The sequence below is a fragment of the Aethalodelphis obliquidens genome, unplaced genomic scaffold (genome assembly GCF_003676395.1).
Source record: "Aethalodelphis obliquidens isolate GAN/ISIS:26980383/991018 unplaced genomic scaffold, ASM367639v1 scaffold66, whole genome shotgun sequence".
NCBI lineage: Eukaryota > Metazoa > Chordata > Mammalia > Artiodactyla > Delphinidae > Aethalodelphis > Aethalodelphis obliquidens.
The window spans coordinates 7716963-7739129 of NW_020838010.1; positions in this window are offsets into that span (position 1 = coordinate 7716963).

Below are 22167 nucleotides of genomic sequence, written 5' to 3' on the forward strand. Positions count from 1 at the left end.
TAATCTAATGAGGGGCTGCTTGCTATGCCTTGCCTGGTGAATGGAATCCTGTAACCTCAGTACTGAAGTATCATCTCCTAACCTTTTAGTCAAAAATGAGTCTGAAGGAGCTCACTTACATCATTGTACTCCTCAAACCTCAAACGTCAAATAGACAACAATAATAACAAGAACAATAATAATAACTTACATTTATTATGTACCATACATGGTTCTAGGCACTTTACATGTGTTTATTATTTTAATCCTTGCATCAACCCTATGAGGCAGGTGCTATTCTTCCATTCTACAGATGAAGAAATTCGGTCAGAGTGTTTAAGTAACTTGAACAAGGTCACAGGAGTGGTTCAGTGGCTAAGCCCAGATTTGCACCTGGACAAGCCTGCTTCCAGAATTGTAGTTCTAACCATCAGGTAGGAATAACAAGCATTATCCTTGGCTCTCTGCCCATATCCAAACTATGGCTTGCATTCTAAGCCACCATGCTTACAAGAGTTTAAAAATACATAAATAATTTGAAAAGGTATTAAAAAATTGTGAACATCTTTATTTTAAGCTAAGATTGTTCCCTGTATTTAGTTGAATTACTTAGCTAGAAAGCAGATGTGGAAAGATTGGGTGGCTAGTGGCCTGGGTCTTGGCCCCAGTCCTGCTATTAGCTAGTCTTGTACCTAATCATCCCAGAAGTCAGTTTCCTGACTTGCAAATTCAATAGGTATTGAGTACATACTTTGTGCCAGGCACTGTATATGGTGCTAGAGAACGAGTGATTAACAAGTAGGTACCTAATTATTACAACTGAGAATGTCAAACTATGCAATCTCTAAAGTCCCTTCCAGAACTAAGCATAATCAAAGCCAGAAGTATTCTAGATGCATTCCCAACAGAAAGGTACTGATTAAACAGCCACTTGACTCACTAGGAAAAATATTAAAGCCTGGACTCAAAACTGACTCAACTAAACTGCTCTGTGACCACAAATCTCCCTACATCATCTCCCAGTTGCTAATGCAGATTATCTCCAGGGCAAGACTGCTGGAATATAGCCTCCCTACTCCATGCAGGCCCTGGAACAAAAAAGCTGTAATGATTTTTATGTTCTCCTCCTTTCTCCCTACTTTCTGACTTGGCAAACAGTTCCCTTTACTCACAGGGATTTATAGCTTTAAAGAATACAGAAAGTCAGACCTGGAAAGAAGTATTTAGTAACCACAAAGTTGAGATAAGTGGGCAAACAGAAGTCATGTTGTTGAAAACCCACATCTATTGATTTTCAACAGAGGATCTGGAAGTAGGACTAAACTGACCCCGCCTTTATTCCAGCCAAACCATCCAGGAGAAACTGGGCATATGTAGCCTAGTCCCTTTCTTCTTCTTTTTCTTGGGAGTGAGCCTGCCCACACGGATCCCATATTTTCCTCTGCTTCTCTAAGCCATAAATTTTAGGGTAAGCCCCTCTCATGCGCACACTGTATTTGTGTACTATAGTTAGATCTACATGACTGAACAGATAGTCCATCTTTGGAAGCGGCCTGAGATGAAGCGAAGGTCACGTCATGGATAACAATGTCCTTCCACAGGTTATGTGCCTGAAAGCAAGAGTCAGACTGACTGAAAGCTCTCAGTTTTACTTAGCTTTGCCAACAATCTTCATAAAAGAAGAATCAGAATGTCATTTTGCTATTTCACTCATTCATATAATGATACCTCATCTATTCATATCCCTTCATTTTAAAGATGGGGAAGCTGAGAGCTAGAAAAGCCAAGTGATGTGCCCAAATCACACTGTTCATTAGAAGCAGAGTGGATATTCCTGTTTCTCCGAATAGAGGGGTCTGATTCTGGGAGAAATATCAATGCCAGGTTTAGGTTTAATTTAACTTCTATGAATATTTACTCAGATTTTACTTTTTTTAGTATGGTGAGAATGCATCTACTAAAAGAGTTCCACATTACATCATTACTGTTTTGTGGGGAGAAATAACAGACGATTGATGGCTTTTAAAATTGGGTGTGGTCACTGAAAGAAAGGGAGCAACTAATATTTCAGACGAAAAAGACACTATAAATATTCTGCACAGAATGAGATCTAAGGTTCTGTACCTCCTAGCCTCTGATCCACGAAGTGGCAAAGTGTCCCAGCTGCTAGCCTGTGCCATGTGAACTCCTACTGCAACCACTAGAAGGTGCTTTCAAGGGGTGGCTTCTCTCCTCAGCACTGAGTCATGAACAATATCATTTGCCGGCCAGTTGGAGCAAATGCAACAAAATGATTTTGCTACAGGTAAAGAAAGGGCTCCTGAGGTGTCAGCTTTAGGAAAGTGGATGAAATATGCCAGTGAGTGTAATCAACCCTTGGCCATCCTTGTAGAAAGATACTTTAGGTAAAGCGAATGACCCAATTCCCAATTTCTTGCAGCCAACACCCTCCTTGGCTTCACTGAGTGAGAAGTTCCATTTCTCATCCTTGTTTTGCTGTTTTATTTACACTCGTCTGCAACGTGGACTGGAACTCTAGTCTCCTTTCAGCCACACTAGACAGAGTAAATTAGAATGGCTGAGAACCCTCAGGCTTCTAAGCAGCAACGTTCTCCAGATCCACAGGATTCTTTTCCAGCTGCTCTGCTAACTGCTGCTCAGCTATTCTATAACTACATTTGCCCCATCCTCTGCTCCATTTGTCTCTACTCATCATCCACCCCTCCCTTTGCTTGGGTTCCAGTGATCTCTTTCCATCCTTTGTTGAGCTATACCAGTTAAACCTAAGCACCCAATTTTCTTCCTGCCTCCCTGCTTTCACACATTAACAAATGCAACCCTATTCCTTAAATTGATTCCTCAGAGGCTGTTATTTTTTCTCCGGAACATCCAGCAAGGTCATAGATGAGGAGTTTCTTTCTCACGCTTTAGGGAGACCAATACTGAGGAGATGTGGAGCTCAGCTAGATAGTAATACAGACTGAACTGTGCTAGTTTTTGTTTGCCCAAGTTTCTCTGGGAGCTTTTTGATGAGCTGGCACCCTCCTGAACTTGGCCGTAAGATTCAAATTAACCTTATTCACAGACCTTGAAGACAAGACAGAGCACTGTAACATATCAGCTGAAGGCAATTTCCTTCAATGGCTGTTTGGTTCCGTTCAATTTACTTACTCTGGAGTCGGATAGCACTAACTGAAGAGCACTAGTGTACATAGGACATGATCACAGCTTCTTCCTCTTCCTATCCCAATAGGGTAAACAGCAGGTTACCAGCTTTGCTTTCAGCTTTAGTGGAAGCAGATTTTGATTGGGGGCAATCAGGAAGCAGACAACTGAGAGACCATCTGTGTGCTTAGCAAAAGAGCCCTAAAATTCGAATGGTGGAAGCAGATCTGAACATCACCAGAGAGCTGTATAAAAAAAAATTTAAAGAAAGTTAGCCAAATCTCTGAATATTCTATGTATCTCTCTTTGCAATACTCAGACTGGAGCCATAGTTTACTTTGAACCCCATGGCTTTTCAATAAAGCTCAAAGAGGTTGCCCTGGTCAATAACAATAGCAATTGGGAGAATCACTCAAATAGGCATTTGTTTCATGGAGACAGAACATGCAAAGTCATGCTCATGACAGGAAACAGGATGACCACTCGCCTTATTCATATATTTAAGAACTAACATTTGTTTTCCTCTGTGCTTTGGGGGAAATTTGCAAAATGTTAAAAGTATAAAAAATAAAAGCTATGCATATTCTAAAACTTCATAAACATAATAACTTGTCATATTTTCTTCTTTTTCTATATATCTTAGTTTAAATGAGATTATACTGGGAGTATAATTTAATATAGAGTTCTTAAAAATTCTACCATAGTAATAACTTCCCTATGTTGTATATTCTTTTTAATGATATTTTAATGCCTGCACAATGGCCCTTTTCTCTTACATATTTAGCTTTTCCCCAACATTTTGCTTTTATAACAAATATAATGAGCATTACTGTGCATAAAATTTTTCCTGTATTTTGGATTTTTGTTTTTTCTTCTAGGATCGATTCCACCACCATTGAGGAAAGATTTTGACTCCACGACATGTTTATTTGGTGCGTGGATTTTTACTCTGATCTTATGGGGTTTGAGCACACTTGGTTAAATAATTTGTCTCCATCCAGATGTTGGGCATTGCCCAGTCAGGTCCTTAGTAAGCTTTTGTATTTCTCTCAAACTTGTCCTGGAACACCAGCTTTAGGATCCTAGTGACAAGATCATTAATTTAGTAATAAATTATATAAGAAATATATGTAATCAATAGCAGCTTTTATTGCACATACTACAGATCAAGTATTGTGCTAAAGTTTTTAAGTGGATTATCTAATTTAACTTTAAAGCAAGCTTTAAAGCAAGCTTTCCTGCTCATAAGAAGCACTTGGACTTGGGGCTAAAAATAACAGGATCTCAGGTGCAGGAAGGCATTTCATGTTTGTGGGCTTAGTTACCTCCCTAAAATGGGCAAAAACACTGGCGTTGCCTGACTTACGGTGCTAGCTGAGTGGTCCTAAGATGGTAAATTACTTACTAAAACTTTATAAAGGTTATAAAACTCTATGTAAAAGCAAGTTCTTAGTATTGGTTTTATTGGTAACTGGAAAAATACTTGTCCAGACCTTCCACAGCTTTGGCAGTTTAAATAAACCAATGTAATTAAAGCTGGGCCTGAGAAGGTTATAATTTCATATTTCTTTATTTTTGAAACAGATCACTAAATCCTGTAGAAAAGAGAAAAATATATTTATTAATTCTACAATTATTGTTACTGATAAGGGAAAACAGGTTAGTGCATATATGAAGAATCATGGATCACCCTATTGTATTGGAAATTCTATATAGGAGTTATTTGAGAGCTTTTGAAGTTTAATGTGACATTTGACATATCACTTTATTTATTGTTCAAATTTATGTAAGCAGGAAAGGAAACATAGCCTTTGTTACACCTGGGAGAAAATGGTTGAAAACACCTTATTACATGGCATACCGACAATGAAGTCAGCTATTAATAATTCTGTTTAAATAGGTTCAGTGATGATTAACCGTTGAAGCTTACTGGGTAACCGAAATATAATAAAAGCAAAGTGAAGTTCAGGTAGACATTTAGGAACAAGAAACCGAAGGTAATCAGTTTCACTGGCCTCTCTAATATCTTTGAAACCTAGGCCAAAATTTGACTTCTTTAAAAGCTGGTCTAATTAATCTTGCGTTGCCATAATCTCCTGTTTCTATTAGGCACACCCTTATTTATTCCTGTAGTACCATTCTGGCTTTTCTCTTCTTATATTGTTTTGGTCATTAACTCTTTGTGCCACTAAAGCATCTTTCTGGACAATCTTGACTGTGTTTGAATATCGGCCTAGGAATTATTTCTGCTCAAGCATAGCCTAACTAGGGGTCCATGGAAGAAGTTCCTCTTCTCCTTAGTAAGAATAGTTATCTTGCATTAATCTAACACAGGGGCCCTGTTGAGGGCATTTGTGAGTTGTAAAAGCCTCTCTTTCCAATTTTCAGATTGGGATTTTTGAATGTCATGAAGTACTAAACTGATTGAGAAGATAAAGAACAAGAAAAGTTTGGGAGGGATTTTGATTTTGAAGAAGAAATATGAAAGCATGTAAGGTATGTATCTTGTCTGAGATGCCTTTCGAATGGTGGGCCTTGTGCCATTTTGTAAGAATGTGTTGCATGGGGTTAACAAAGCAACATAAGTGCTAGAACACGTTTCTTTAGTCAAACTGGCTAATACATTACAAATTTTTTTTTTTGCGGTACGCGGGCCTCTCACTGTTGTGGCCTCTCCCGCTGCGGGAGCACAAGGCTCCAGACGCGCAGGCTCAGCGGCCATGGCTCACGTGCCCAGCCGCTCTGCTGCACGTGGGATCCTCCCGCACCGGGGCACAAACCCGTGTCCCCTGCATCGGCAGGCGGACTCTCAACCACTGCGCCACCAGGGAAGCCCCATTACAAAAATTTTTAAATAGTTTGCTACAAAACAAGCATTTTGAATATTCAGCAATGTTACAGTTCTGAGCCCTGCACCTTAAAGATAGAAGATTGTATCTTTAGGTGGGTGCAGGGGGCCAATCAGTCCCAAGTATAAATCACTCAGATTTGAGAGAGAACCAAGAAGAAATGTAGCAATTTGGTTTTCAATCTGTCATACAGAAAGATCAACCAATCTAAAGGGCATTATAAGTGTTTGCATTGCCCAAAAGTCAGAATTTGCAAACAAGCTGAAGTGATATTAAAAATAAATGTCGTAGGTTCATTCTTGTCTTTGCTATTATAGTTTTATTAGTCTTTCTCTTTTGTAGGGCTATCAAGGTGATTTAGTCTTGTTTACAAAAATGATACAGCACTTTGCAGTCACTGGATAGTGTTTGGTTTTCTTTAAAGATGCATATAAAGTACTCCCAAAGTCTAAGGATTTCTTAAAATTCATGCTACTCTTCAATGAAAAATGTAAACTATCCATGTATATTTATACAAAATATCTTTTCTTTGTGTTTTTGCTTAGTTTGTCCCCTCTGTTTGGATTTTCATTATCTTCTCTTGCCTTTCTGGTAAACTTCCGCTTACTCTTCGAGACTCAAATATGTTTCAGGAACTCTTCCAAGACCTTCACAAAGAGATAATTGCTTCCTCTTCTGTATTCCCATTGCATTTAATTCATACCTCTATGAAAGCACTTAGCATGTGTGGCTCTGGAGAAAAGGGACTATATTTTAGTTTTCTCTGACTATTTAGAAAAGAGTAGATACTCATTACATGTTTGTTGAATAAATGGATTACTATCTTAGGTCTAATTGATTCTGGCTAGCACCTACGTTTACTGAGTTCCATGGGACCATTGCAGGCAGTGTGGCCTGGTGCCAGGAGAGGGAAACAGAGTGGTTCCCTAAGTAGAGTCCATAGTTATTTTGGACAAAAACAGATGCTAGAGTGGTAATTTTCAAACCTGGCTGCAGATTAGAGCCACCTGGGGAGCCATTAAAACTATCAATGCCTGGCCCCATCTCAGACCCACTTAAATCAGAGTACTGGAGGTAGGGCCCAGGCATTGATAGATATTTAAACCTAATATACAGCCAGGGTTGAGTACCATTGAGCTTGAGATTGAGGAACCTGGGATTGTCAGATAGTGTCTATGCTGAAATGGAAACAGGACAGGAGATGAGTCAAAGAACTTGAACCCAGGAATGAAATCAAGGTTGATGTAAATCCATGAAATGGGGAGGAGCCCAAATCAGCACACAAAATAAAAGGCTGATTAATGCCAAGTTCAGTAATAATAGCCGGATAAGAGTCAGAAGTTAAGCATGCAGAATCAGAGACGGTCAGAGAGCCAAGTTTCTAATTGTCACAATTAGTTGCCAGAGATTATAAATTCCTTTCAAGCTGTGATTTGGGTCCATCTAGCTTGACAAACTCAGAGTCTCACCTCTGCAAGTCAAGGAGCTCCAAAACAAATTGGATTTATTATAAAGCCAGAAGTTTTATCTGTGCATACAGTCCTTCTTTCTCATATTATTCCCCTCACGAACACTGGAAAGTTTTGAGAAGAGACTTAGGAAAACACAATTTCCAGCAAAATTTCTCCCTTGCTCCTACTTACTATTATTATTTTTGGTGCAGTAATCATGTCAGGCCAAAGATAAGTGAAAGAACCCTTGGATACAAAGATCCAATGACTCTAATCTAGTACATTAAAAATATAAGCAGATTGACAAGTTCAGTTAATACTAGAGAGCTGAAAAACAAGATAAAATAATTTTATACAGCATTTCCTTTGGAAGATTTTATTATCTAATTTCATATGTATTTGTGTGAGATATTATTTAGTTATGGCTAAGCAGACTTATTTCAAAGTGTCCATCTCTATATTCATTTCACAACAAAAATTTTGACATATATTGAGTCAAAATGTCCCTCTCAAAGGCAAGGCTTTTTAGGGTTGCATTCAAAATACAAGATCCCTGATACAAGACTCTCTTTTTGATATCCAACTACTTACTTGCCATGTTTCCTTGGTTTTATCATATTTTTCATGGCAATAATCTGTACATAGGGAATTATTACAAGGACTTAGAAGTCAATGGATTTGGGAAAAGGGAGTCACTGGTGACATAGCAGAAAGTAGTTTCAGTAGCAGTGGAGTCTTAGCCAGATTATAAGGTGCTGAGAAGTAAGTGAGTGGTAACAAAATGCAAGCAATAGAAACAAATGCTTGGTTTTTGACAAGTTTAAAGTAATGGAAGATGCAAGGTTGAGTGGTAGCTGGAGAAAGGAGTAGTACTGAAGTAAATTTTTATTTTAGAATATTTATAGGCTTAGAAAGAATAACTAGAAGAAAATTATAAAGATAAATATCAAGAAAAAAGGTACCATAGAGACTGCTAATTGTTCCTCAATATCTGTCCCCTCCTTCCTCAGTAATAGAAATCTCATATCTTACCTGGGCATGTGCAAAGGTACATTCTCCAATCTCCTTTGCAGCTAGGTATGGCTATATAACTAAGTTCTGGTCCATGGGATGTAAGCAGAAGTGATAGGTGCACTTCCAGGAAGTGTTCTTAAAAGGAAGGCGTGTGCCTTTCTATACTTTTTTGTTTCCTGTTAGCTGGAATATGGACCTAATGGCTAGAGCTGCAGTTCTTGGCCTATGAGATAAACTTTAAGGTGGAAGCAGTATGCTGAGGATGGAAGAGCAACAAGATAGAAGGGATTTGTGACTTGATGGTTATGGAGCTAATATACCAGATCTGAGCTGCTTATGTTTATGCTTATGCTTTTAATTTTAATTTTTTAAATAGAAGTATAGTTGATTTATAATATTGTGTTAGTTTTAGGTATACAACAAAGTGATTCATTTATACATACAAATATGTCTGTTTTTTTCAGATTCTTTTCCCTATATAGGTTATTACAAAATATTGAGTATAGTTCCCTGTGCTATACAGTAGGTCCTTGTTGGTTATCTATTTTATATATAGTAGTGTATATATGTTAATCTCAAACTCCTAATTTATCCTTCCCCCCTTTCCCCTTTGGTAACTATAAGTTTGTTTTCTATGTCTGTGGGTCTATTTCTGTTAAGTATATAAGTTCATTTGTATATTTTTTTTAGATTCCACATATAAGTGATATTGTATGATATTTATCTTTCTCTGTCTGACTTATTTCACTTAGTATGATAATCTCTAGGTCCCTCCATGTTGCTGCAAATGACATTATTTCATTCTTTTTTATGGCTGAGTAATACTCCATTGTATAAATACAGAGTAATAGAAATAAAAACAAAAACAAACAAATGGGACCTAATTAAACTTAAAAGCTTTTGCACAGCAAAGAAAACCATGAACAAAATGAAGAGAAAACCTATAGAATGGGAGAAAATATTTGCAAATGATGTGACTGACAAGAGATTAATTTCCAAAATATACAAACAGCTCATACAGCTCAATATAAAAAAAGTCAAACAACCTAATCCAAAACTGGGCAGAAGGTCTAAATAGACATTTCTCCAAAGAAGACATACAGATGGTCAAAAAGCACATGAAAAGATGTTCAACATCACTAATTATTAGAGAAATGCAAATCAAAACTACAATGAAGTATCACCTCAGGCTGGTCAGAATGGCCATCATGAAAAAGTCTACAAATAATAAATGCTGGAGAGGGTGTGGAGAAAAAGGGAACCTTCCTACACTGTTGGTGGGAATGTAAATTGGTACAGCTACTATAGAGAACAGTATGGAGGTTCCTTGAACAACTAAAAATAGAGCTACCATATGATCCTGCAATCTCACTCCTGGGCTTATATCCAGAGAAAACCATAATTCAAAAAGATAGATGCACCCCAATGTTCATAGCAGCACTATTCACAATAGCCAAGACATGGAAGCAACCTAAATGTCCATCAACAGATGAGTGGCTTAAGAAAATGTGGTATATTTATACAATGGAATATTACTCAGCCATAAAAAAGAATGAAATAATGCCATTTGCAGCAACATGGATGGACCTAGAGATTGTTATAGTGAGTAAAGTAAGTCAGACAGAGAAAGACACATATCATATGATATCCTTATATGTGGAATCTAAAAAAATATGATACAAATGCTTATGTTTATCTTAGAGGGAATCTTCTGTCTTGTTTAAACCACTGTTATTTTTTTATCACTTGCAGCTGAACCTAATCCTAATTAGTATAGCAGATAATTGATAGGGGGTGGGATTGAAATTAAAGTGATAGATTTTACTTGACAAGGAGGGAGGGTACATACCTTACCTGAGGTAGGACAGAAAGAGGAGAGAATGTTTAAGAATCTAGTATGTTTCTGACGTTGGAACATCATCTCATCTTTGATGGTTTCAATTATCTCAGTAAAAAAGGAAGTCATTATCTGAAGGTGGAGCTCAGATTCAGTGTTAGAGAATGAAAGAAACTCTAGATCAGTACTACTCAAATTGTGGGTCCTTGAACCGGCACCATCAGCATCACTTGGGAACTTGTTAGAAATGCAGAATCTTAGGCTCCACTCTACACCTACTGAATCAAAATCCTTGGGGATGGGGTCCAGAAATATGTGTTTTTAACAAGATCCCCAGGTGATTTTTATCACACTAACATTTGAGGAGCACCGGGCTATGAAAATCTCTGTGGAGGAGCCAATAGAGAATTCATCAGTAATGTACAAAAGTGCATCTTTTGAGATGTGAATAGTAATCCTTGAAGTTCTACTGTGAATACGGCAAAGATGATAATGTTACTGATGATGATGACTTATCCAGGTTGCAGATGGGAGAAAATTTCCACAAGTTACAGTATTTCTTTATGGCCAAGTTAACATTGCATCACACTTTCACTCTGCTCCAAGATAGACAAAGCAAGACAGCAAGTTGGTTTAGCCCTGTTTCCCAAATTACTGTAATTCTGTGACCTATCTGGGCTGTCTAAACTGAGGTCATAAACCATTTGAAGGCACTGATATTAGAGTATTTGCATTAAGTTTCAAGATAATTGTATCTGGCCACTCCAATGTACATAAACAATATTTGAAGCAAAACTATTAACACTATAATTCCAGCCAGTTTCCTATGCTCATTTTTTTTGGTTGGTTGTGGGAAAGCACTGGAGAGGGAGGACCAAAAATTGACTCCCCTTTCATAAAACAATCTTATTTATAGGTTAAAGTTTAGGGGCACATAGTCCAAATCTTGTGCCTATTTTGATCTTTTACTTTCTCTGTAATTGAATATTTTGTGTTGGGCTGTGGTCAACATTGTAAAGACTTTTGAAAACATCATTAGGACTGTAAAATATGTGTAGATTTATGCACATTTACACTAATATCCCATTCTGTAGTTTTTTGTGTGTGTTTTTTTTTTTGCAGTACGCAGGCCTCTCACTGCTGTGGCCTTTAGGCTCCGGACGCGCAGGCCCAGTGGCCATGGCTCACGGGCCCAGCCGCTCCGCGGCTGGTGGGGTCTTCCCAGACCAGGGCACGAACCCGTGTCCCCTGCATCTGCAGGCGGACTCTCAACCACTGCGCCACCAGGGAAGCCCCCGTTCTGCAGTTTTTAAAAACAAGATGACTTGCATAAAGCTTCTACTGCACTAACTCAAATAAGCTCTCCAAATCCCTTACATTTCCAACCACTACCAAGTGCATAAAACTAAAATTATACCAAGATGCCTCCATGTGAAAATAAAAAAAAAAGAACAATGCAAAAATAAACTCATATCTCCAAACTCTCAAAAGTTCAATTTGTCTTTGGCATGGGTTTTGGGCAAGAAGTCAGCTATTTGATCTGAATCAGTTCACTCATCTCATTTTGCCATAAACAGTATATGGGGACATGTCAAATCTGAATTAATATGGCAGAAGGAACAGAAAGATAAGGAAGAAGAATTATTTTGTTTATATGGAACTATTCTGGTCGCAAGACAAGAAAAAAGGAAAGGAAGTCTGACCTATGGCTAATATCTATTTATTTGTGATCATAATCAGCTTCTTGTTCAAAGTTTCTATGCATATAGGACTTAGGCTGTTGTATAATTACTGTGATGCTCGTTAAGATACCATTTACTTTTATTAGTATTTTAAATCCATCCTTTGCTAATTTAAGCAAAGGGCTTTGGTAGCCAAATGTACTTAAATTGAAATCTATACATTTTGGGAAATGTATAATAACTTAAATAAAGACTCCAAATGCAGTACTAAAGGCCTCCCCAGACCCAGGAAGTATTGTTGCTCAGCAGGGACTCATTTGTGACATGATCATTGATCATTGGACCATACAAAAAAAAAATAGTTTAAAAAGAGGTTGAGTGGGGTTAGCAGTGTATCAGTCTCCTACAAATCTTTGTTCCAACACTGCTTTACTTTTCAGTGCCTTGTCTAATGGTGCTGATGAAGTATTTCACATGTTGCATTGTAGTCAGAAATAGTTTTAGTCCAACAATGAAGCTCTCATAGAAAAAATATGACAAGAACATCTTCAACTAGCGATTGGCCGGAACCCACGTATTCAGAGAATTTGTAACAATTGCAACAACCGTATTTAATACTAAATGTTACTTTGTTCTAGATAGGGCTACAAGCTTTACATAAATTATCTCCTTTGATCCTCACAGCACTTCTATGAGGTGGGTACTATTAACATTCCTGCTTTAGAGATGAGAAAACTGAGGCTCAAGAAGCCAAAGGCCTCGGAGTTGCTCAATCACAGAGACAGGATGGGAATCTACCTTCTTCTCCCTCTACAGCCCTTGATTTTAACGACTCCTTCACTAAACTGCTTAATTGTGAATATCAGGAGTGGCAGTGGGGTTATTTGTAACTTCAGTTTTGCTATTTTAAAATCTATCTTCTTGTGTGCAGCATGGACTCAAATAAATACACTGTTAATTCTATTTGATAATTCTATTTGGCAAAGTGACAGACCAGATGCTTGGATATGTTGACTGAACTGGCCAGTCAGTCCAGTTATAGTGGACAATCCTGTAATTCACAGGAAAAAGCAGCCTGAAGACTTCACAGAAACCTTACTGTAATACTTCAATGGCTTTTGAGTGGGCTATCCACTGCCCTGATTAACCTTTACGAGGTAAAATTGCTATTTCTTTCTTGCACGAACTACTTAGGCCACCATTTGGAGGTGGAGGGCAGTAAGTTCTACTTCGGATAGCACTGTGGTAGGTTCAGATCCAGAATATCTTTCTGAGGACTACAATCTTAATTTCATCTCTGAGAGGCAGGTACAATATAGGATGTACTAATCTGGATGTTTTACTTTCAAATATTTATCTGGAAAAAAGGTTGACCCTGTAATTGTTTAGTGACTTTTACGTCAGCTTTCCAATCACCTGATAGTTCTCCTACCAAAAGACTCATCCTCACTCTTTACTTAATTGCCAATGAATCTCTCCATTATCTCCCACTAGAATGCAAACTCCATAAAGGCAGAGGCAGTGTCACTCTTGTTTACAGTGGTATTCTCTGTAGCTGCCATGGTGCCTTGAACAGAGTAATCGCTCAATGTTTTTTGAATGAATGAATGAGAGAGCAAAGACACATGTGCTTGCTTCTGAGCAAAGATCGTTTTGCACCTGGAGTTGCCATCCAAAGTGTAGAACATGCAGTAGCACGAGCAAGAACGTGCAGTGATTCTCAACCCTGCCCGCACCTTAGAATCATCTGAGAAACTTTTGAAAATATTTTGACAAAATGCCTGAGCCCACACCAAACTGAGGCTGAATATCTGGGGGTGATCCTGACTCGGTGAATTTTGACAGCCTACATTGTTGAGCATACGAATCACCTGGGGATGTTGTTAAAATGCAGATTCTGGGCTTCCCTGGTGGCACAGTGGTTGAGAGTCTGCCTGCTGATGCAGGGGACATGGGTTCGTGCCTCATTCCGGGAAGATCCCACATGCTGCGGAGTGGCTGGGCCCGTGAGCCATGGCCGCTGAGCCTCCGCATCCGGAGCCTGTGCTCTGCAACGGGAGAGGCCACAACGGTGAGAGACCCGTGTACTGCAAAAAAAAAAAAAAATGCAGATTCTGTTTTAGTAGGTTTGGGGTGGCGCCCAAGATTCTGCATTTCTTAAAAGCACTGCAGTGATGCCCATGCTACTGACATGGACCATAGGTTAAATAACAAATATCTAGAAGGTAATAAGCAAAAGGTTTCGACTTCCTTATAGGCCTTGAGGGTCAGAGAGATGAGCTGGGTAAATGTCACTTGGTATGTGTTAGGCACTGGTCTAGGAGATTACACGCATTATCTGATGTCTAAGAAGAGCAGGTGTGGGATGCTGCTTGCAGTGAGGCAAATTGCTGTAGAATTTGAAGCATAGAATTGGCTTAGGCTCACGGAGGGATCTTCTGAATTCCTTAAATATCACGTTTTCTATTTCTTTTTCCTCAGTCTGACTCAGCATGGAGCTCTGGTGTTCAATAAAGACATGAGTTCTGTATCTATGCTAAGCACTTGGGTGAAGACTGGAAAATAGTTGAATATTTGGATATTTTCAAATATTGAGATTTGGCATGCATAGACACAGCCAGAGGCCCAGGGTCTGTTTATATGATTTAGGGCCTCAGTAAGCATTTGCTGTGAGATTATAGTTTATTTGCTCAAACACTGACATCTATTCTTAAAGAAAAGAATCTCTATGTAGAAAAGAGAACACATGATAAGCAGACAACATCCATTTTCTCTGAATCAGATGCGTTATTAGTTTCTTGGAATAGTAATTAATTTGGGGGCAATTCAATTCAGATTTCTTGGGAAATTTATATAGCTAACATTCTAGACACTTTTAAAAATTAACAGTCCAGCCCAATTCAGTTTAACCCATTAATGTCATGTCTGTCATAAAATTCTGCCCTCATCCATTGTTGGTTAGCCTTGTGTTTGGAAGACTCAGAGAGTAGAAGGAGGCATGATGTGGTTGGAGGGGAGGGCAGGGCTGGAGATGACTTGCTATCCTTTTCCTTGTAGTTTCCTTGTACACTCTCGTACACTTGTACTCCTTGTACACTCTTGTACACTTGTACAAGTGTAGTTTCCTTGTACACTCTAGTAGAGTTGGGTTTGAGATTGTAAATAGGAGAGATGGCAGGTTTCTTCTCATACAGCTGGTCATCTGTTGTTGACAAAGATGCTCCTCTGGATTCACCCTGGCTTTATCTGGTTCCATCTCCTACTCGTGGCCTTCACTGATCTACATAGATGGTTGGTATCGTTTTCTTGGGAGGGAGCACTGTTCTTGCTTATGGTCCACATCCCTAACTTCTTCTCTGGCTCTCTGTCTCCTCCTGTAATCTCTCTTTTCCTCATGATGGGCCATGGCCACAGCTGAAGTCCTCTTTCATGTCCTCAAGCATTAAGGGCTGATCTCTTTTTTGGAAAACTATCATGGTGTTTTCTTATTCCTCTGCTGCAGGCTACTCAAGAAAACCTGTCACTTCAGATAAGCTGGCAACCCCTATATGTTCATATCTACTTCAATTAATGAGAAATACATCAAGCTCTCCTAAGAATTCCCTCACCAAGGTCCACTCCATCCTTATGGAAGCACAGAGATGGGCCTGTAGTTTATAGCTTCGCAAGTATCCAGCTAGGAAACAAGATAATAGCCTCACTTTCTTGCAGGGAGCCCTTATTTTCTTGATTCTTCCCTCCACTTGACTTTGGGAGGGAGTAACTCTCACCCTTTCCCACGTAGTGAAGAAAGGGAAAAGACTTTTCATTGTAAATTGGCAGTCTTGACAACTCTAATAATTCCCTCTTGTCTCCCACTCTCCTGGTCTTACATGGATTGGCCAAGGAGTAGAGGCTTAGGGCAGTGGCTAGTGGTTTCATGGTCAGTTTTTCCACTTTTTGTAAGTCTTTATGAGAGTTTCTGGACCCAACTGTTGTTGGGTTGCCTAAGAAAGTGTTTAGAGATTCTTTTTTCCATCTTTGAAGCTTCATTGCCTATTCCAGGGCAATATGAAAAGTCCCGCTAAATATCTCATTATATATAGAAGAAATCTATGTTAAAATTTAGTGGGGTTAAACCAAACCATTCCCTATTTCAAACATACAGATCCAGACTCGTACAAGTTACACATATCAGCTTATTACCATGGCCAACCTTTGGGCTTGCTAGATTCTCAACAGAGCAGACATCTTACCTGTAGCCTTCCTATATGCCTCTAGTCCAAACTGATTTTCAGTCTATGAAATTTTACTGCATTTGCAATCTAAACCAGAGGTTCGCCCCCAGGTATCACACATGATTGATGGATTCACTTATAAGATAAAGTTCTGTGGATTTAGTCAAGACTAGGAACAATTTCCAATGAACTAGCAATAGCTTCCTCCTTTTCTCCCACTCAAGGAAGCATACTGGATTGCAAAGCATGAGTGATATTAAAGCAATTATCTTAAAATTGCTCTTATTTATTAAGAATTATTTTTACATTTTGATACTTTTTATTAGTAATAACTTATTTGTGATACACTTTACTACTGATCATGACACCCATTTCAGAAACTGCTGATTTACACCAAAAGTCTTAGTGCTTTATATTCTCTAGTTTTGTTCTCAAGAAAATTGCAGGTCTCCTAGAGGCAGGAATTGTATCTAATGTATACCTAATGCTTAATAAATTGTATTTTAGGTAGATAGGTAGATAGACAGGCAGTACTCCCAAATATATATACTCAGTACTTTAGTTGAGCTGGAACATAGATTATTAAGCCAGTAGTGACTAGAGAAAAAAAGTGTTATTTTTTTATAACCTCTTATCGTATTAAGGAAAGATAGGGATTTGACTTTGAATTGGTCTTTGTCACAATGTCTACATTACTGTTTTAGGGTCAAGAAATGCTAGGAAGCTAGATATTTATTCATATATTTATTCCATATTTAATGAGTACCTACTATGTGCTCATCACCATTTAATAGATACCATGAGTAAGATATAGTCCGTGTCACTGATGACCTCACAATCTACTGGAAGGAGGAGCATATTATTAAACAGTCAATTACATTATGCTGTGTCCTAAGTTAGGGGAAGTATAGAGTGGTATGGAAGCATATGACAGGGGTACTAAACCCTGGCCTGATTCCGGTGGCCATGGAAAACTTCCTAAAGGAGATGACACTTAAGCTGGGATCTAAAAGAAGAATGAGTGGGAGTGGTGGGGAGGGGTCTGGGCAAAGGTAATAGCATAGGCAGAGGCCCAGAGTCATTTGAGAGCATTCCTGTTTCAGGGAACCAAAGAAGTTCAATAGAGCAGGTATGCAGATTATTGAGTCAGGAGTGACTCAAGAGGTTCAGTCACAAAGGGCCTTACATGTCGGGCTAAGAACTTTGAGAGCAATGCACATAACTGAAGGGTTTTAATTAGGAATGTAACATGATCATATTTACATTTTAAAAGCATCACCCTGGCTGCTAGGGATGAATGGATAGAAAGAGGGCAGGATTAGAGAGAGGAAAACCAGTTAAGAAGCCAGTAATTCAGATGATAATGATGAAGACATGATTTTTCATCAGCTTTTTAAGCTTTTATCTCTTTTCAGGTGGCCAGATTCTTTGTTCCCTCAAAACCAGCTGTCTTCATAGATTTCTCATATAGCCTATCCCTCCTCAGCTGGCACTCCAATCGCGTGCTTCTTAAAATTAAGTAAGTGGAGGTTCATTATTCACTTTATGTTTTCTATAGATCTTCCCAAGTCTGGAATGTTTTCTTTCCACACTTCGTTTGTCATACATTCCCTCTTTCCTTGCATCAGTAGTCTTCATCAGACTAAGTGTCCTAAAATGTTTTGTAGGCTAGGTTCTTCCAAAAGCAAACTCAGAGTTTCAGGAAGCTTATTTTTATTTTTTTAAATCATCTTTATTGGAGTATAATTGCTTTACAATGGTGTGTTAGTTTCTGCTTTATAACAAAGTGAATCAGCTATACATATACATGTATCCCCATATCTCCTCCCTCTTGCGTCTCCCTCCCACCCTCCCTATCCCACCCCTCTAGGTGGTCACAAAGCACCGCACGGAGCTGATCTCCCTGTGCTATGCGGCTGCTTCCCGCTAGCTATCTATTTTACATTTGGTAGTGTGTATATGTCCATGCCACTCTCTCACTTTGTCCCAGCTTACCCTTCCCCCCCCCCCAGGAAGCTTATTAAGCTGTGTTCTCAGGATCAGCAACTGTGGGAGGAGAAAAGAAGGGAAGAAAACAAGAGCGGGCTGTGAAACAGTCACAGCAAAGGCCTCAGCCAATCCCAAGGTGAGCTCTGAAACTAGGAGAGTCCTTTGGAGTTGTCCCACATTATGATGAGCTTTATATTTCTGTCTTGACTACATTTGGTCCCTGGGAAGGGATTATGAACTTAGAAGAGGCAGTCTCTCCAGCTAATGGCAACTTCTGGAGAGGATTGGCAGCTGAGGGCAGTCAGCCAGAGGCATTCCCAGAAGCTGGGAAATAAGCCCTTCAGTCCTTAAGTGGAATCTTGAATGTATCACAGCATCCACTATGAAGGTCTTTCTTGGAATAATAATTCTATGAGACGTTAATTGGTGTTCCATGAAAAAAAATATTATTTCTGTGGTCAAATAAGTTTGGCAACCGCTAGGCTGAACAAGTTTCTTTACTGGAAGAATTCTTAGAAATTTAAATATGCTGGTATGCATGGTGTATTTCCAAGGTGGAATAGAATGTGTAGAAGACGGTAACCATAGGTGACCAGAGAACACATTTTTTGAGGAGTATCTCCTAAGCATAGTGCCACTAAATATCATTTTGACAAATGCTGCTCCGGAGGCAAAGAAGACAGAGTAAATGTTATGGTCATGGGGACCTGGAGCTCTATTATCTCAGATTTTGTCTCAAGGGTCCAACATAGCAAATAACCCATCTTGCTTCAACTATTAACAAGGTCTATTGCCCTTGATTAGATTTCTATAGACTATTAATTCTGATCAACAACTGAATCAAACAGGACTTATTTCTTAATGAAAATCTAGCTTAGTGTGGAGAGAAAATGTTTGCTTTATGGCTGATCATACTTCTTATTCTGATGGGCTTATGGGGTTAATGTGTTTTGTTTTTGGAAATTGACACTGGTTACAATAAACTCAACTTTGCTTTCAAGAAAAACCTGTCATGTGATAGTATTGCTGTATGATACAAGGAGGCCTTGAAAATAATTCAAAGTAAATTAGAACTTTTCTCAGCCTGATTCCATGTCAACTTTTGCATCTCTGTGATTATTGACTCAATTGTTAAATCCATTTCCTCACGGTCCTCTTTTTGAAAGAGTTCTCACCTCAGTATGTCTGCTTACCTGACTTTCATATAAATTAATTCAGGTAAAGTTACAATCAGACAAAAGGTAGTTTAAGGAATAAAAAAGGAACTCTTCACTGAATTGTGCTACCTGTACTGGAGAAAGTTGATGGATAGGAAGACATAATACTTTAAGAATACACTTTGAAAAGTTGAGAGAAATATTCACCTTCAGAAATGGCAAAGAAGGCCCTGAATGCCCACTGTGATCTGAAACTCCTTTTGTTATAAGCATCATGGCATTATGCTCTGTCAAAGTCAGTAGGAAATAATATGTGACTTTGAGCATGAATTTTCAGTATCACTCAGAGGTGTGTGTGTGTGTGCGTGTGTGTGTGTGTGTGTGTGTGTGTGTGTGTGTGTGTGTGTAGAGGGATAGAGAAAGAGAGAGAAACTTGCTTAGAGGTAAGATTATACTACAGGAGTTTATCAATGGGATAAATTTTGGCTGGAGGAATGATTATCTTAAATTTAAAAATTAATTGCAATGCTTTACAGTCCTAATATGCTGATTTGTTTGTCAGAGGTTATGAACCTTTCTGTCAATCTGAGCTTGTTAATCTTGGGTGGTAGAATTTTGTTTTATTTTGTTATTATTTTGTAATCGAAATAGTGTAAGTGCCTCTTCCTGACCAAGCTTTCATTTTAAAAAATAATTCCTCAAATTGGATTTTTTTCAAGCTCTTCAATATATTTGATTACTGTAGGAACTGACTGGAGAAAAAAAGCTTAATTGGACTCAGCTAAATAGAAATGAAGTTACATGTTCAGAAATATACTGGCTTTTGAAGACAAGATAAAACTACATTGTAGGGAAGTGCAAAAAGGACTTTTTCAATAAATGAATTATTAAAGTCCTAATAGGATGTGCTTCTCAGAGATTTGGCGACCAACTCTTTTCCTGTCTCAAACGACTTTTGACTGGTGATGTGCTGTCTGCATGGTCCCGATCACCTTCTCTTTTGCTTAGCAGTCGCTGAAGGAGGCAAGCACGTTGTGAGAAATAGCAATAGTGAAGAGCCTAGGATATCAGAAATCTGGGGACAGTGGCATAAATCACAAGTTGCCTGACAGAACAGAAGTGTGGCTTTATCCCTCCTTGACCCCTGCTTCCCTTTCCAAAGAAATGAATTGCTATTACCACTGATACCAAAATATCACCACTCTCCTTTTTTTATTCCACCTCCATTCCCACCCAGACAATAAGAAAGGACTTGGTTCAGCTAGTCTCCCTGCATTGCAGATGTACTGGGTTTTTTTTTTTTTCAGTGTTTAAAAAAATTTTATTGGAGTATAGTTGATTTACAGCGTTGTGTTAGTTTCAGGTGTACAGCAAAGTGATTCAGTTATACATATACATATATTCATTCTTTTTTAGATTCTTTTCTCATATAGGTTATCAGAGAATACTGTGTAGAGTTCCCTGTGCTATACAGTAGGTCCTTGTTGGTTATCTATCTTATACACAGTGGTGTGTGTGTGTTCATCCCAAGCTCCTGATTTATCCCTCCCCCCTACGTTTCCCCTTTGGTAACCATAAGTTTGTTTTTGATACAGATATACTGTTCTTAATGTTTATTTGTTTCCTTTAGTTTTACTAGCATTTTCCTTTTATATAATGTATAAATATGATCTGTAGAAACCTGGGCAGTAGGAAATCAAAATACTCATTGGGCCAAAGATGTTCGCAAAATTTTTAAATAAGAAGGACCATTCCTAACACTAGGGCAGCAGCCCTTAGCACAAATGCAGGTGAACCCAGACTTTGAAATAATCAACTTGTAAAACACACATGTAAACAACGGGACTCTGAGCCTTGACTTTCTACTCTGAGGCTGGAGTCCTGGTGTTATTTACTTATCAGAAGACATTGCAAAGAATCTTAGAACTTTTAGGAGTTATTCAGGTTGAGCTGTAAATAGCAAGGTAGTTTAGATCAGACTGCAGAACTAATTCTCAGGGAAGCCCAGCCTCCCTGTGGTTGGTCTCCTGCCCTAGATTCTTTCTCTTTCTTCCTACTGAGTTACTACTTACACTTTAATTTGTCATACTGTCTGAATTAGGGATGGAGGATGTATATTTTGAAAAGGAACATACCTCTGGGAGAATTATTCACACTTTGATGTGAATCGTTCAGTAATACACGTTGTTCCTGATTAACTGCCTAAGACCAGCTGCTCTGTTTTATCAGGGTGAAGGGAAGTACTTAGTTTTGGCTCAGTGCTGGAGAGGGAACATGGGGATGACACAATAAGGCAGGGCTTCTAAAAGGAGAAACATTAGGAAATGCCTTGAGAGGATAGGAAGAGATCAGTTTTTCTTTCACCTTATCACCCTTTTCCAATCAAATGCCACATGATCCCCTACTTCCTACAAAGGAAGTAGGAAACTTCCTTTCAAGGAAGTTTCCTACTTCCTTGAAACGTGATACGATACCATTAACTTAGCTATCTTGCGAGTTAAGTAAGCATCTGCCACCTAGCTGACTAAATTGATAATCATTTATAGTATTGTTTATTAATTCACAGTGATAAATAACTATCACAGTCGCTGAAATACTCCAAGTCTGTACCACCAGCAATTTTTCTCCCTGTAAGCACTTACATGGAGCCCAAGTCAGAAAGCTGTTTGGTGAAAATGGAATGAAAACAAAGTTTGAAGCGAGCTAAACAATTCTCTAATCCAATTCTTCCCGATACCACTTAAATGTCTAAACCCTATTTCCATATTTCTCTCCTGAAAAGAAGTTCGTCCTCACAAGTAGGTTTTATGTGACTCAACAAAAGAGA